The sequence below is a fragment of the Geospiza fortis genome, unplaced genomic scaffold, assembly GCF_000277835.1.
Source record: "Geospiza fortis unplaced genomic scaffold, GeoFor_1.0 scaffold88, whole genome shotgun sequence".
Lineage (NCBI taxonomy): Eukaryota > Metazoa > Chordata > Aves > Passeriformes > Thraupidae > Geospiza > Geospiza fortis.
The window spans coordinates 962,594-980,052 of NW_005054434.1; positions in this window are offsets into that span (position 1 = coordinate 962,594).

Consider the following 17,459-nt stretch of genomic DNA (forward strand, 5'->3'; position numbering starts at 1 on the left):
CCCGGGCTGCCGGTGGGGTGCCCGGCGGGGCGGCCTCTGCCTTGCCCGGCCCAGAGGAGTCAGTGATGCCCTAAGCGTGCCCCACGGGGGTGGGTGATGGCTGGCAGCCCTCGGCTCCCCGCCCGACACATAGACAGCAGGAGGGAGAAGGGAGCAGGCTTTGCATCCGCACACAAAACAGCTGGGTGTTGGGAGTTTGGCACCCCGGAGAGGACCAGAACAGCGGCTGGGTTGTTTCTAATACAACGTCTGGTCTGGTCAGGTTATAGCGTTCATTCACTTATGGAGGTAGATGTTCCCGAGCAGCTGACTGCTTTGGCAAGTAATGGATCGTGCATAGTGTGAGACATAATGCAAACAGGAGTTATCTCTTCTCGTGCTCCACCTGCAGTGCTTCACTGCCAGCTGTGCGGGTGCTGTACAGCTTCCTGCTGCTGCAAAAACATATTCTTTTTCAGATGCACGTTAAATGCACCTGGAGAGCCATAGCAGAGGCAGACATTGGTGTCATCACCTTTTCCACCACTTGCTAATGCCTTTACACATCACGCTGGCACATCCCGTGTGCTCCTGCCAAAACTGGTTCCCAGACGGAGAGGTGCTGAAACGCTGCCTGCACGCCCCAACAACACCAAGGCACTTAAAATGGTTCGTTCTCATATTACTTTATTTATAGCTGTCTCCCAAGAAAAATTCCTTTGTACAGAAAATCATGTTATGATTGTTAAAAGCTGGTTTTAGAAGTTTTGTTCCTAAAACATTTGTACCTTTGTGCTTTTACATGTGCAGCAGTCCAGATGCTTTCATGACTGAAGTTTCTAGGTTGTTCCCAAAATCACGGGCTGTAGCCTGCAGACAGCAGTCAGACCCATGAGACTTGAACAATGTTCTCAGTTAGCAGTGTAACAAGAGGGCACAGTGGTGAGAAAGGGCACAGGTGAGTGGCACTCCAGAAAGCACAGACAGCATTATTTAAGGTTTTTAGTGAAAAACTCATTGAATCACTCTGCAGATTGCTTGCAGATTTAGAAGATGCCACAGGTGGCAGCAAAAGAGAATTATTCCAGATTATATTTACACGATGAGTGTTTTATTGTATTTTACATCAAATAATATTCTGTAAAACATAGCAGAGGTTTATTTTCTGAAGGATTTAATCCTGCTTGGAATTCTGCCGTTATATGAATATAGTTTCTAGGCTTTGGTTAAGGCTGATGAAGGCTGCCAGACAGAGAGAGCAGATTTTTGAGGGAATGTGTTTTTTCACACACACACATGTGGTTTTCTTTCAGCAGCAGCCCAGGCTTAAGGAGCTGCTGGCACCACAGGCTCTGTTCACCCCTGTCCTGATGCCTTCCCTTTAGCTGAGCATGTGTCAGTCCACACAGCGTGCTCAGGGAATTAACCCAACTTTAATTAACTGCACAGTACCAGTAGTTGGGGTTGGTTGGTTGGGTTTTTTCAATCCAGATCTGGGATTCCTACCTTTGAGTTACCAGTGCCCCCAGGATGGCTGTACAAGTGAGAGAACACTGCCAGATGGAGCAGGAGGGAAATGAGGGGATCCCATCTGGGGTGCTTCTACCTGGATCTGATTCTGAGCTAGCAGAGAACAAAACTGAGACAGGCTGCCCAGGAGCATGGTGGTTTTCAGTGTCAGACTCCCCATTGAGACAGCTGTCAATGTATATTGAACAGATACTCAGGAAAGAGTACAGGGAGCTAATAGACCTGTTCCCAACTCATAATCTGGAAATGGGCTGACTCTTTGATCTCTGGCTGCTGTGACATCCTTCAGACCAAAAGCCTCCTCGCTTGCCTTGCCCTTTATGGTTCCAGAGGTGTTCCTACAGCTGTCTTGTAACAGCAGCTTCCCTTGGTGAGGAAAAGAACAGCGAGGCTTCCCAGGCCTGAAAACTTTCATTGGGAGACACAGCTGTAACAATTATAGACTTTTAAAAAGTCTATATTGTTACAATGAAAGTAAAATAACTTCCACACCCTACATTTTGTGGCATTCCATGTTGTCCGTGGATGCAGTGTGACCCGTGACTCTGCCCTGTGGAATAGGAAACGCCGTGTGAGTGAATTGTGGGCAAAACCCTTGGTGCAGCCCAGGATTGCACACACAAGCCCTGGCTGTGGGGTTCCCACTCAGACTCCTCATTACCTGGCTGCAGACAGTTGTATTTTCTGTGAGTGGATGAGACTGCTCTGAGCAGGTCAGGCTCTGCTGCCTGTCTGCAGGTGCTGCCTTCTGTTTATTCTAGTCTGCCTCAGTTTCCCTGTCTGGGCTGGCTGGCTATTACCAGCATGTTCACATATCTCGGGGATGAGTTCCTTTCTGCTTACCAGTGGTATGTGCTTTTGGAAAAACAGAGCAATTCTGGAGCAAGACCAGAGCACAGGAATTATATTTTCCTTTTCTTATTGCTCAGAGCATCACACACTATTTTTTGTCAGTGGGATCCTCATGGCCACCCTTCTGTATTGGCTTGGTTTGAAACAGATCTAAGATTGAATAAAAGCAAGGGGGACAGTACTGATTGTAAAGGAGTGAGCTTTAGGTGGACATCAGAATAAGAGGCTTCTGCCTCCTCCCAGGCAAGCAGGATGGCATGAAAGACAGCTCCTTGCTTCCTTTTGGCAGTTCTCTCCCCTCCCAATGCTGGCATACTTCTCCACAACTCCCACAGAGAATCATTCCATGATGTCCCAAAAGCTGTGCCTGTGGGGTAGTGCAGTGTGCCTCCTGCAGCAAGGAAAATGTGCTGTGTCTGGATTCAGTGGAGTTTCCCTTCTCTGGCAAGTAGTTTTCCATCCTGCTGTACCCCTTGTAGGCTGACAAAGAAGTTTTTGATGCCTTGCAGGTGCCAACATCTTCATGGAGTCATACCCAGGTAAGGGCTGGAAGCATTTAGAAGACATTCAGTTTTGTCCTTTCCTGTTTTCAGACTTGCTTTTATTTGTGTCCCACCAAGGTAAAAAGAAGGATTTTATGACTTCCCTCAAGAAGCAGAAGATGTGACAGAAGTCCAGAAGTGGCTTGCTTTTTGAAATTAAGATGGCAAAAACTGAGAGAGCTGTCTCTAAGGGAAAAGCAGACTGCCTTGTGTTGATATGAAAAATTACAGGCTGCTTCAGAAGCTGTTTACACTGATCTTCACTCTGTCTGTCAGGAGAGAAACTTCTGGTGCTTTTGTCTGTGCTGGGAGTGTCTCAGCACTGAGGCATCTGTGCCAAGAGGACTCACAACACAAAATGTGCCTGTACCTGCAATGAAACAGTTCTAAGCTTCAGCTGGAGAACACGCTCTCACATCACTGCTGCCAGCTCTGAGCATCCAGCAAGGGCAAGACAGGCTGTGAAACACCAAGGTTGTGGAGCAGTAGGGGGAGATGGGCCCTGTGGTGAGTTTTCCAGCTAGCTGGCTCTTCAGCCTTCTGCATGCCAAGCTGGAGAGGTTTTCTCAGGCTCTTGGTGCTACAAAGTCATCTTTTAAATGTGCAGTTGAAGATCCTGCTCTATGTGACTTGAGGAGCTGGAGCTTGGGAAGCATCCCAGAATGCAGTGTGACGTGCAGTCATGGCTTTGCTGACAAGACAAACACACCCCTTGAAATAACCAACATGTGAGCAGTTCTGCTGCTCGGTCCTGGAGGGAATGGGACACCTGGGGATTTGCCATGCAGTGATTTGTAACCAGCTGTGCAGCCTTGGCTATGTTCAAACTCCTCTGGCTTGTCAGATGTCACATCACCCTGTTCCTTCTGGGACTCTGCAGGGACACAGTTTGTGCACAGTCTTTTGTCATTCCAACAAGGTTTATTGGTTTTTTTTCTTTTTGGTGACTGTCTTCAACATGAATTCTCTGGTCACTAAACCCGAGACTGAGGTTTGTAGAAGTGGAGATTTAGCAGTCTCTTGTCAACCTGAGTAAATTTGCAATGATTTGGTATCTTGGAGATCTCAATTTCTACATCAGTTTTAATTGAAATTGGCCAAAAAGTTCAAATCTCATCACAGAATCATAGAAAGGTTTGGGTTGGAAAGGACCTTAAAAAATCATCTAGTTCCAAAGTCACAGCCATGGGCAGGGACACCTTCCACCAGACCAGGTTAATCAGAGCCCCATCCAACCTGGCCTTGAGCACTTCCAGGATGGGGCAACCACAATTTCTCTGGGTAACCTGTGCCAGGGCCTCACCACCCTCACAGTGAAGAATTTCTTCCTAATACTTAATCTAAACCTCAAATCTCCGTTTGAAGCCATTCACCCTTGTCCTGTTATGACATGCCCTTGCAAAAAGTCCCTCTCCTTTTATTAGGACACTGACCAAAAAAAAAGGGACAGTGGTCACACAAACCTGATTTCATTAATTTAGAGAAAGTTTAAGAAAAAATAAAAGCATGTTTTTGCTGTTAAGACTTAAGTTTAAGTATCCCTGGATAGCTTGTCTCTGAAGAAGCAATCTCTGGATAATTATCCTACAAATTAACTTAATCGTAGTCCAGACACATTTTTATGGTTGCATATATAACTGCATTTGCTCCAGAGTTTCTGCTGGCAGGAAAATACCATATAATTTCCAGCTTCTCTAGCAGGGCCCTGATAGCAAAAATTGTTAATGCATGCTAGGCTTAGGTTTTGAGGTTTTTTCATTCTGCCTAAGAGGAAATCTTTATATGAATACTTAATTTCCCTTTGATTGCTTCTAGTCATTGTGACAAAGCTCTTTACAACCTCGAAATGCTTTTAGAGGTTTATCAGGTCTTCCCAATGTACAAAGACAAGATCTATATATTGAGGCCCATCCAGGCTTTTAGGTGGAGTTCTGAGATCTTACAATGATGTCATGTTTTTAATTTAGAGTTGTCATTTTTCTAGTCCGCACAGCTTTAACAAGGAAGTGCTTGAGCAGGGTGGGCTGTGTGTAGTCCTCACTCTGACATGGTTTGCAGATGCCTCGAAATAAATTCTTGGAAGGCCTAAGCTGCCTGTCCATTGTGGATATTCAGCTGTGTCCCTGCCAGAGTCCTGTGCAGGGAAGAAGGGGCTTGCCTTGCTGCTCAGCCCAGGGAGGGTGTTCAGCTCCAGCTGGGACACGGTGAGGGGGACACAGCCAGGTCAGAAATGGGACTTGGCCATGCTCCAGGCTGTCCCAGTGGGTGTCCAGGTGCCTGAGCACTGGGGAGTGAAAGGGAGGTGGTGCTGGCGCAGTGTCCTGAGTGTGACCTTGACCAAGGGGCTGAACCCCTTTCAGCACTTTTGAATGGTACAAAAGGTACATTGGGCACATCCCCAGAGCGATGGAGAGCCAGAACAATGTCAGAGCCTGGTGATAGCAATCCCCAGCACAGGTTATTTCAGATCACCAGGCTTGCCCAGCAACTCTGTGCACAGACAGAGAGTTAAAATAAATGCAATGTGACCAGAGGTTATGTTCTCTCTGAAAGATGCCTGCCTCGCTTGGCTCACACCTGATGACCTCTATATGTGCACAATCTATTTTCCTTTGAAAATTCAGCTGAGTCCCCTTGGTTTTGGCCATGAGGAACTAATAGTGTGTTGTGACTTCAGCCCTGTGCTTAGGAGGGGGATGTGACTTGGTGGGGTGAGCCATTTCCTGAGAGGTGTGAGACGTGACTTCAAGACCTGCTGGTGCCATTCGTGTATTGTGCTCCGAGGAGTTGATAAGAGCTTCAGACACACAGAGAGCCTTGGAGGAAGCCGTGGTGGAGGCGGGGAGGCGCAAAAACCCGGCAAATGCATATGAAAAGATCAAGGGGCTGTATTTGCTAAATCCCAGCAGCAACAGATCTGGGGCAAGATGCCCAGGTTCAGAGAGCACCCAGACACAGCAACAGGGCCAAAGCAGAGTATGTCTGGTGGCTGGCAGCTGGCTCCCTACCATCGGAGGGAGAGGAAGATTCAGGATTTGGGAGTGGAAGGGAGATAAGAGCAAATGGTGGGGGTGGGAAGAGGGAAAGGGCAATAGGGAGGAAGCTACCTGGAGATAGGAGGGCTGGTTGAAAGAGCATGGGATGTTTAGAGTTGAATTTAAATGTACTTAAACCTCAGCTTAACTTTGGGTTTTAAGATACCCTGAGAGTGGCAGGGTGCATGTACCTGACCCTCACTGATGCTTCTGCAGTGAGGGGACAGTCCCACCAGCAAACCCTACGCGTAAACAAATTCTTGTTGCAATTTCTCAGTGTGCCTTCTCTGATTTTACATTTATATTTAAATTGTGAGAGAACCTAAAGCTTCTATTTAATAGAATTTACTGTATTGCTTTGCTTACTCATATGCTCTGAACAAGGTCATTCCCAACTTTTAGAGATATTTTCCTTAATGAAGATTTGCTGAGAACTGTTGGTGCAGGTGGTTGTGTATACAAAATAATAGTGTTATCCAAACTCCCAAGAATGTTTAATTAATTTACTGTGAAAGCAAAGGAATATATTTGCAGATGAACAAAAAAAAAGAAAGAAGAAGATAAGAACGGAAGAGCTAAGGAAAAAGACAGGACCATGTTTTCCTCCTTTTCATTCAGCACCTACTTAGGAGAGGCAGCCTGCCAGGGTGCAGCCAGAATATACACACAGAGTAGGGCAGGCAGGGTATGGATAGCAAAGAGGCCACATTCTCCTCTAACAGCACTGGATAACAGCATGAAAAACTCCAAACAGTGCCCTCTCTTCCCTTTTCGGGCTCCTTAGCCTTAGCAAGCAGTGTTAGGGCATTGTTTTCTACCTTTTCTTGGCAGGCTCTTAAACCCTTATCATCGTCCCCTGCATGTGGTAAGCTCTTCCTTCTACTCCAACTTAACAAATGAGTCACAAGAGTCTCTGCTTCTGTCTTGTTTGGTATCTGAGAGCATCAGCTGCTTCAATTAATGGATTTTTATGTAAATGTTTGTTTGTTTGTTTGTTTGTTGCAGCTCCTGTCTCGTGGTTATTGAGAAAAGGATCCAAACGTGAATCAAGTTTTGCTCCAATGGTTCAAAACCAGAAGGCAATACACCAGAACCAGAACCAGGCAATTCACCAGAACCAGAACAGTCCTGGTATGATTGGATGCCTGTTACAATATGAACACAAACCCATGATCTTTCTCTGCCCTTGGCTGCCCTGGTGCTATTAAAATCCACCAAGTTTTCCCTCCCTGAGTAGGACTGCCTGGTGAATCCTTCATCTGGCTTCCCTGTGCTTCCCTGCTGCTTCTCAGTCATGTGCCAAGGTCAGTGCTCTGGCTTCAGTCTAATCATCATTCTAAATGTTTCCACCCTCTTTTCTGATCAGTTTTGGAGATGGGGGACTTTTAGTCTCACATATCATAACACAACAAAACCATTTTGGTTTTGCTCTTGCATTTTTTTTCTGGGCTCTTTAATTTCAAAGGTTTTCAAGCCTCTGTAAAGTTTGGCAGATTTTCAGGTTTAACATGTGGATGGAACATGGTAAGTTTCACCTGAGCTGGGGTTTTGCAGTTGATCATTAAATCAGCAGTACCACATGATCATAGCTGGGGAGTGCAGTGGTTACTATGCCATTTGATAAAGTCATTCTCTTCTGTGCATGAATTGACTCATATTTCTTTGCTATTTAAAGTCAAATTAAAGAGAAGTGCCACGCAGCACACTCGGTAGGCATTATTTCTGTGGGTTATCCTGACTTGTGTGAGCCCACAGCACAATTTTCTGGTGCCTGACTCACAGAGAAGCTCCATGAATTTGCACAGATCAGTATCTCCATCCTCCTCCCCCACTATCCTGTCCCCCTGCCTCAGCTATCCCAGATAATTTGTCCAACAGAGTCCTGTGTGTTGGATCACTCCTCTGGCAAAGGCGCTCTCATGTCCCTGCCTCCAGCCTGCACCACTGCCCCCCTGGGCTGCCCTGCTCCTTCTCTCACTCCCATTTTACATGACAGCTGGTTTTCTTCCCCTTTTATTCAAGCTCAACTCCTCTGCTTTTATTTCTGGCAGAGTTACTTTTCTATCTGAGTTTGGCTCTGTTTGCCAAGGCTGCACCCTTGTCACCTCCTTATTCTGATCCTCTCCTTTGTTGACTAAAGGTCTTCCTCTCCTTCCTTTTATTGGTACTTTTATCTCTTTCTCCATTATCTTTTAGTCCCCTTGATTCTTACCCCTCTCTTTTGCATATGACCCAGCTTGTTTTACATGTTACTTGGAGGATTTAAGACTTTTCTCCTTGACAGCTTTTCTTCCCTGCCCCTGGAAGGCTCTCTGTGCTGCTGGACACATGGCAAAGAGCAAATGCATTTATTGCTGCAGATGGGACAACTGCAATCGAAGGTGGAGAGTGACTCCGGGCTGGGGTGATCTCAGTAGATCTCTACTGCCATCTTAGTCATCCCCCACATCTTTACAAGACCACGTTTTTCCTCTTTTGCAGTCACATCTTTGCAGCTGGGATACCTCTCACCTAAGGTATTTGAGGTAAGAGAAAGTTTAAAGGAATGCTGAGGGTTTGCTGCAGGTCTGAGTGATCAAAAAAGGGTGCAGCAGTGTCACAGTGTAGGTTTCTATTTGCAGTTCCACTGCTGCTGGCCTCTTGTGTCACTCACTGGCAGTGTCTGAAATATGGCTGTAGACAAAATGTTTATGACAGTGGCTGGAGATTGCAAAGCTGGGCAGGATATCACATCTATCACAACATCACCTGGGTGTTTTACATCGTGTGTGTCTTGGTCAGTGCCAGCGTAGCAATGTTCATGGTTTTCTGGCATTTCAAAAACACTTTATTTCTCTCAAATTTTGCCAGGATAAGGGCAGAAGTGAGAAGATAATGAGTTTCCTTTGATTAATCACATTTGGTTAAGCTCTCCTTCCTCTGTGCTTTGTATTTTTACCAACTACTGCAGCAAGAGTCCCAGCATGTACAAAGCAGTTCAGGATAAACAGGGAACCTGCTGCCACTAAAAATCCTGACAGACCAAGGACTGATCCTACCTGCCCACAGAGCTTGATTTTGCATCTCTTCAGCCAAATGGTGATCTTCCCTCTGGCTGCATGGAGCAGACTCCTGCTTTAGGGACCAGGATAATTCCTAAGAGCCACACAGGTGCCCAACCAAGCAAACCCCCCCTGCATGTTGCACTCTTCCCTCATCTACTCGACCTGACCTCCTTTATTCCAAACAAGTTTTTGCATTTCAGATTTCCACAGCAGCAAGCTGCCATTAACAGTGTATGACCAAGTCTGGGCTGTCCAAACACACCCATCAAATGCCACTGTCACTGCCTGTGACCCCATTGCTGAAGAGCAGGTGCATGGCACACTGGCCAAGACACACAGGGCTGTTCCTAGAAGATGCCTGTTCCAGAGCTGGATTGGTGCCTGCTTCCTGCTCTCCAGGCCTTTATGTAATCTTTTAGCAGTGCAGCTTCACCAGGTCCCTTTGTCTTTGTCTAACCAAAGTGCAAAAGTTGTTTTCAGGTGGGAATTTTACTTAGGACTATGTAAAATGTGTAGACACAAAGTGCTGCAAAAGACCAGGTCATTCATTCCAAGTCTGAGTGAATTCTTTCCCTGTCCACACTTCCAGAGCCGCTTCTCAAACTCTGGCTCATGTTTTCAGCAGCCAGGGCTGCTTTTCAAACTCTGGCTCATGTTTTCAGCAGCTGGAGAAACCATCGACCACATCACACAAAAGTAAAGACTTACTCACTTTTTTTTTTTCCCCACAACAAAAGGAGAGCCACTCCTGTGAAATCCTCTCCAGATCTCTGGGTCCAGGTTGCTGGTTTTCTCCATACAGGCATGTAAAGATCATGAATTGTGAAAAAAGGAGTGATGAAGTGCTCTTTGGAGCACTTGCAGAATAGCCATAGTTTAGATAATGGCAATTTTTCTTTCTCTGGGTGGAGTTTGAGCCATTTGGGAAGTTGATCATTGAACATTGATATGAACAGGAAGGGGAGCATAACATAAAGAGGACAGCAACAACCCTGAGGCTGGGAGATTTGTGTAGCTGCTGGTGTCATATGCTGAAACAGAAATTGGTTTGACATTTTGGAAGGGGAAGGCAGTGCTGGTCAGTCCTGGCTGCTGTGCTGGGTACATGCTGATTCAATATCTCTGAGGATAATGCATTTTGCAGCAGAGAGGAGGCTTGTGTCTGTGCAGTTCTCAGGAGGAATTGTGCCATCACACCCCAGAAACAGCAAACAGTGCCAAGTTGTGAAAGGGCTTGTGTCAGTAAGTCTCACCTGTGATGTTTTTGGCAGGCCATCTAACCAACACCCAGGGAAGGCTCACAGGCTGGTGATGCACTGTCTCCTCACATTTTGCACTCTTTGCTGGTAAAGGTAGGCTGGATATCCCTGCCTTGGCCCCTTAGAGGGACTTCTGGCCAGGACAGTGGTCCCTGTAAGATGAAACAGAAGTCAGGCAAAGAGTAAGATATTGACATTTGCCCATGAGGTCATGTAGGATCCCAGAAAAAACCATTGCTGGAAACCAAAGAGTCCTCAGTCACAGACTCAGAGAGGAGGTGCAGTGTGTGTAAAGCTGTGAAAGTACCCCAGGAAACCCAGACCATTCACATGGAGTATGTCCAGCTATAGACTAGTAGAGATACTCAGACACACACAGGGACAGTGTGGATTTAGACATTTTGGGGGCTAGACTTGAGTCCTGGACAAGCTTCAGCTTTGTTTCAACTAACTCAGCTTTATTATTTTCTTAACCGTGAATACAGTGCAGAGCTCTCTCCCAAAAGCTCTGGAAGCTGTTGGTCCAGTTCAGAAAGGGGGCTGGGTGTGTGATGATCCTCTCCAATGATTTTTACTGCACAGTAGCTTTTAGCCAGGTTCCAGCAGCATCCTGGTGGCACCAGTGGTAACAGTGTTAAAGCATTTGGCCTCTTTTGGTTTGGACACTCATCCATGAGGCACTAAGAGAGCTACCTACAGTGAGCTATTATAGCTGCTGGTCACTGCTGACCTGGCCCACATCTGATTGCTGATCCTAAGAGGTTTCACTCTGTCATCTTCTCCAGAGGTTTCTGCTCTTCCTGGATAAAAATATTCAAGGGCATTTCTAATGGGTGCAGATAAAAACAAGCAAACACATCCCCAGGCTTTTACTTCTGTGCTGGTGTTGCATTGCTTCCTGTGACCCTCTCTCCTCCCAGCAATGCCTAGATTTCACATTGCATAGGCTGGGTGGAATATATTTTAGAACAAGACTCTATTTAGCTGTGATGTCAACTGCAGCCAACTATAAAAAGCTCAGTAATGCTCTTTGAAAGTGTAACAGCTGCTGCTCTACACAGTCCCTGGTGTATTACAAGTCCGCCCTACTTCATGTTCACACAACCAAAATAAAATACAATAGCAATCATTAAATAGTTCAAGGAATTTGGGACATAATCTCCCCAGAAACCAGAAGGAATTCAAGGTTAGACAAACTGAGTAATTTTGCACGGTTTGTTAACAGAAAGGGAATCTGCAAAATTGACTTTTACCTCCCATTGACTATGTGCTATCAATGATCCCTACACAGTGACAACACAGCAGCAAACCTTCCTTTGGGCTGCTCTGCTGGGTGTTGTTCACACACACAAACTGAGCATTTTCATCCTTAACTGGATTTGGTCATGTATATTTAGAAAAACACTGATCAGGCCAAAATTTCCCATAAAAGCAGGAAAAGAAACAGTTGAACAAAATGTTTTTTATTAATCTAGATGAACAGACATAAGTGAATGACTGTGGAATTATGCTAGCACTGCACACCCTCACAGTACTGGAGAGGTGGTTTTGGCTGGGTCTCTGTTAAGGACAACCTTGAAATGCTGGATGTTGTAGTAAAGTGTTTTAGTTGTTTTGTTTTGTTTTTGTTTTTAAATCTGAGCAATAAACATTCAGAAGCAATCCCCGCATTTCACTCTGTGGACTTGCTTCTGTTGAGGACTTCGAAAAATCTTCCAGGCACATGTCTGCTTTAGTAGAAAATGAGAGGGGTTGAGCAACCTGCCCAGAATGATGTGGAAGTCAGTGAGTGGCAGAGCAAAAAGGGGAGCCTGGCTGTGCTTTCCCCCTTCCCTAGCTGCTGGCCTGCCATCTGGTGAGCTGACATTACCAGTGGCACATCCAATTCCATTTTCTGAAACCAACTGAGACAGCTCAGACAATATGAGTCCAGGAAGAAACAGCTACATAAAAAAGAAGGGAAGTTTCAGAAGAAAATCTCCTGAGTGCCCAGTTTGCTGTAGTGACTGCTTGAAGTCCTGCTGGGCTGAGCTGCAGCTTGGCAGGGCCTGTAGTGGGGACAGCACCCTCCTGCCTTGCAGAGCCTCTAGCTCCTTTCTGCATCCTTGACAGGAGTAAACAGTGCAAAGTGGCTGCAATGTTCAGGCAGGGTGGTTTAGTTTGTAGTGCAGATAGGCCTTTGTAGTGTGGGTGGGCAGCAGGCTGTTCCAAGGGACGTGCCAGCTCCTGTGACAGGGGTTTGGAGCAGCCCTGAGCTCCCCAGTGTGTGAGGAAATGTTTGGCTGCCAGACACGGCTGTTCCCAGAGGTGACAGGAGAGTCAGGCAATGTGAGCAATGGTCTGGCACCAGCCAAAGCCATTGGGATGGAAACATACACCATGGGATGGGCTTGGCGTGTCTCTGAGCGCTGGCTGCACCCAGCTCCCAGGAAGGGATGTTTGATCCTTGAGGGAATCAGAGGCACCCAGCAATGAAAGCAAGCAGTCTGCAGGCAGACAGAAAGCTTGGGAGGGAACCAGGGAGCAGCCCCAGTGCCTATCCTTCCTTCCCTGACAGCTCTCTGGAAACCCCCTCGGGCTCCCCCACCTTGCCAGGGCTCCTGCTGTTCATGGTGTGAGCAGGAAAAGGACCTGGCTGGGGAGGTGGTTTCTTCTACCCACAGGTAAACATGCAAACACACAGAGTATGCTTGTTTAAACAAAGGGACACTGAAGATAGGTGACTTGTGTCAACACACAGAGACTCATTTGCATGCTACAGTGTGTAGCAATATGGTGTCAGGTAAGAGCTGGCACATTTTTCGTGTCCAGCCATGTACACATAATGGCATCACAGGGGAAGAGGAGTTGCTGTGGAATTAAAGGTTGTGTTTTCTTTAACAGCACCTAGGAAACAGGGTACTGGAAATCCTTGAACATTCAATAACTTCCCAGCCAGTGCCTCTAACAGTCTGCAGATTATTTAAGATTTTACTATATCCCTTGACAACTAAGAGCTCAGTTCTTTAGATGTTGGGCAGCCTCCACTCTAAATAGGGACAGCTGAAACTTTTCACAAAGCTTTTCTTTACCTTTGTCTGAGGATTTGTGACAACCAAGTGGCTTCCACACTTCTAGAAGTGAGACTGGTGATTTGTTGTCCATGAGCCCGTTTGATTAAAGGAGAGAAAAAACAGTCCTGCAATCCTAGATGGGTGACAAGATGAAACTCTCTGTCTCATACAACAGCCATGGAAACCTCGGGCTCCCAGTGCTCTGAGTCCCTGGCTATGATTTTCCACGGTGACCAAGTGATTTATTTAATCCTTTCACTACTTCTTTGTAGTCTTGGATCTTTGAGGTGCCAGGAGGAATCATCAAACCAACTCCTGCAACACATTAGAAGGGAACATCTTGTGCTGTATCACTGGGGAATAAAAAAACCCTACTTCCTTTCAAAACACATGTTTTTCCCTGTAATATATTTTACAAGTTGAGGAAAACAAGTCCTTTCAAAAAATAAAATTAACTGAAAATTTGGACCAGTGAATGTGATCCCAAAGCTAACATCTTGTTTCTTTCACATGTGGTTATAACAATTTTTCTTCTTTGGATCTTCATGACTTTCCAGCTCTTCTGAAGGATTTTTCTCCTGTCTCTTAGATAGCAGTTAGAAAGATGAAAATTGTTAGGTATTTTGTTGTGCATTGGATTACTTGCCTCTAAGTAAGCATTATTCTCATCAAACCAGGCAATATTGGATACTCTTATTTATTTCTGTGGGATTTGGGGGTCCTAACCAGGATCAGCCCCTTCCTGACATGACCACTTAAGCCAAGGGACAGGACTGTTCTCCTGAAATAATCAACAGTGAGATAATTACATTTTTGCACCCAAAATGTAGTGAGGTGGGTTGGAACAAGTAGCCACTGACCTGCAAGTGGCATTTCACACCACAGTGATAAGGTTCAACCCTCAAAGATTGCTACTGCCCTCTTTTTGGATAGAGAGGATTAGCAAGAACCAGCTGTCTGCCATCACCAGTGACTGGATAGAGCCTGGGACTCTATCTAGCAAGGAATTTCCTTGCCTGGGTTTTGATCTAGAAAGAAATGTCACTTGATGCTCTGAATGTTAGAGCCTGTTCTTTAGCTGGAAAATACCATTGTTTTGTTGTTGTTTAAAGGCTACTGAAGAATTGCAGTGATGGGCACTCTGTGGAAGCCTGTAATAAAATCAACACCATGAGATATTCATGTATTTTGATCCTAAGGGCTTGTCTATACCAGAGATATGTTTTTTTTGCTGTATCTCAGTGGTGTTAAAGACACACTCCTCATGCCTATGTGTGTATAGCTACACCTAAAAGAGGGCTTTTATCAGCAAAAGACCCAGTTCTTAACTCACATGATTGCACTAAGGCTCCTTGAGTGCAGCCCAGCTTATACAGATTCTGCAGGCAGAAGGACGCCAGAGAATTGCTCCTTTCATCATGACAGTGTTTTATCTCAGGGGCCAGTGCTGACATTCTGAGTGTTGTTAACCTCTGCTGCTTTAGGACTGGTGTGTAGGGGCACATCACCACTGAATCAGGCATTCAAGTACTTCTCTCCTGGGAATGTTGTTCAGGAATCTAGCTGGTGAAATGTACTGACCTTGGTTAAGCTTTTCCTTTGAGAACTATTGCCCTGTTTTTCCTACACATGCCAACCATCCCAGACCCCACTTAACAAGGTACATTATGAGGTCCCCAGTGGATGACTTCATGATGACTTTAAATTATATGTTAATATGTTGTTCCCCTCTTCATTCAAAGGTTTCATTATCTTTTAGCAAAGCATGTGAAAGGAAAATGATTCATGTATCTCTGTTCTTAAGAGAAAAACATATGATGTCTTCAGCAGCAATTCCTCTCAGTCATCAGCAAGATAGGGACCAGAAGGTGTGTAAATAAACTAGAGACAATTTTAGCTGAAGGGGCTGGGCCAGACTATGGATGTACTAAACATGACAGTGTTGAAGTCTGGGCTGGTGAAAAGTAAGGGCTTGGCAGCTTAAGCAGATCCCCCCTGCAGTTTTCTTTGCCATCTCCCTCATTCCCACTCCTCTCCTTGCAGCCTGACAATTGTACTGACTCAGTTTATGGGGCTGGGCTGTGAATCAGATCTGGGAATAAAGCCAGAAGAGAGAAAGGGAGAGAGGAAGAACAGGTATAAAAGGAAGGAGGCTGCATTTCACTGCAAGCCAGTATTGCCACTGAAACCCCCTTGTGCCAAACTACAGCCTTCTGCAGTGATGGAGACAGGAGCCACAGCTTTTCCAAAAGGAGCATCTGTAAGCCAAGAGAAGGCACAGTTAACCAGTGCAGCCCCTACACAAGCTTAGCTTTGTGACTCTTGCACTACTGGGAAAGGATGTTACTGCTTATCTCCCAAAAAGAGAGACAATGGGAAGTCCTGGCTCAGTAGTTTGTTCTGTGCTGTCCATTAGGAAACTGAACTGAAAAGGTTTTAGCTCAAAGTTTCCATTTTTGTTCACTAACCTCACTCTCCATAATCTGCTCTGATTTTATTATCCTCAATAAGAAATAAAAAGACATGAGAGGAGAAAAAAGGTGTCAAAAGACTATTCCCAGTCTGGTGAGTCCTGTGTGATTCTCAGCAGCTCTGCTGTGCAGTACATTTCACTCTATAGTTGTTGCCACTGTGAGTAACTTCCGAGGTCCACAAAAGCCACAAAGGAATGGAAGTCAATAGATTTAGTCCTGCCAGCCTCTCCACTAGTCCACAAATCAGCTGAGGCTGGAATTGCCTGCTGGAGTGCAGTACTACTCACACTGAACAAGGGAGATAAAAATACACTTCCTGTACTGAAAAGATGTTCATTAGAGCAGAAGAGCACAGGTAGGGAAGCAAACTATCGAGTGATCTGACTCTGGCAGGGCAGCAGGATGGCTGGACAGGCGTGGCTGCTCTTTAGGCTGCAGTTTGGTATTGCAGCTGGGCTATGTACAAGCTGGTTTCTGTCTCTGTTTCCCATTTGCACTGCTTTCCTTACATTGCATTTAGTGGCTGTGCAGCCACAGGGAGAATCCGTTCATCTGGCTGACAACGGGAGCAAACCAACCATGCCATAAAAATGAGGAGTTTTCAGCCATATCAGCCAGCTGGATCAACACACCCTGAAGCCACTCCACTGCTAGATCCAGTGCAAGGGAAAGGGCAGGAAACACAGCTGGGAGCAGCAGTGCAGTGCAACCACTGCTATTTGGCATTAGCTCATGGCTGTACCTGCTGTGCCCAAAGCTCTCCCATCCTCACTTCCCTGCTCCTGGCAGCATGCTCTTGCTGCTGCCAGTGGTTTCCCAACCCCTTGGTGAACCAGGCCTGCCCTCCAAGCCAGTAGAGAACTAACCCAGCTGCTTAAAAAGGTGAAGAGGATTGCCGAGAGGCCCAACTAGCTTAAGAGCTGGCAACCAGGATGTTGATGGGAGTGTGTGGTGTATGGCTGGGAGCAGGCCAGGCCTGCAGGCATCTCATCAAACCTCATTCTCAGTTTAACTCAAAGCAGGAAAAATAACCCCAAACAACAACATAAAAACGTGAGCCACAGCTGAGCAGCTGAGAACCAGCCACATGCTCTCCACTAAAGAGTGCCTCTGATCATCAGAGGAAGAGGGACAGGCTTACTGCATGCTTTTGAAAGGTGTGTTATCCTTCTGTTTGCTGAGTAGGAGTGACGTGGATAGCGCCACGTGTCGCACACACAGCCTTGCTCTCACCAAGAGAGAGGCAGCAGGGGCAGCAGCTGTGCAGAGAAATCTCCTCTCTGCCTGGCAGTTCCTGTGCCCCTGGATAGCTTGGAGTCTCAAAGGTAGATACAGTTAATTGGTAAATACAGCCAAAAACGAAAAGGACACAGGAGGGAAGAAGCTGGTGTGTAGCACACACAGAAGAGGACGTGTCTGGAGCATCAGAGCTCAGGGTCAGCCATGTGCCACCTCTGTCCTCTTTGGGGACACTAGTTGAGGTCATACCCTGTCACAGAGGTACAACTCACTTTCTGGATGTGTTTGAAAAGAGCATCCATAGGTGCTCTGAATTTACATGGATAGAAATTATTAATCTGGCTGTTGGTTCACAGTTTTTTCTGGGCACATAGCCAAAAATTGCTGTTGCTAATTGCATCAATTTCCCTGTTCTCTCTTCTGTAAAATCACTTCATTAGAAGAGTTGGTTA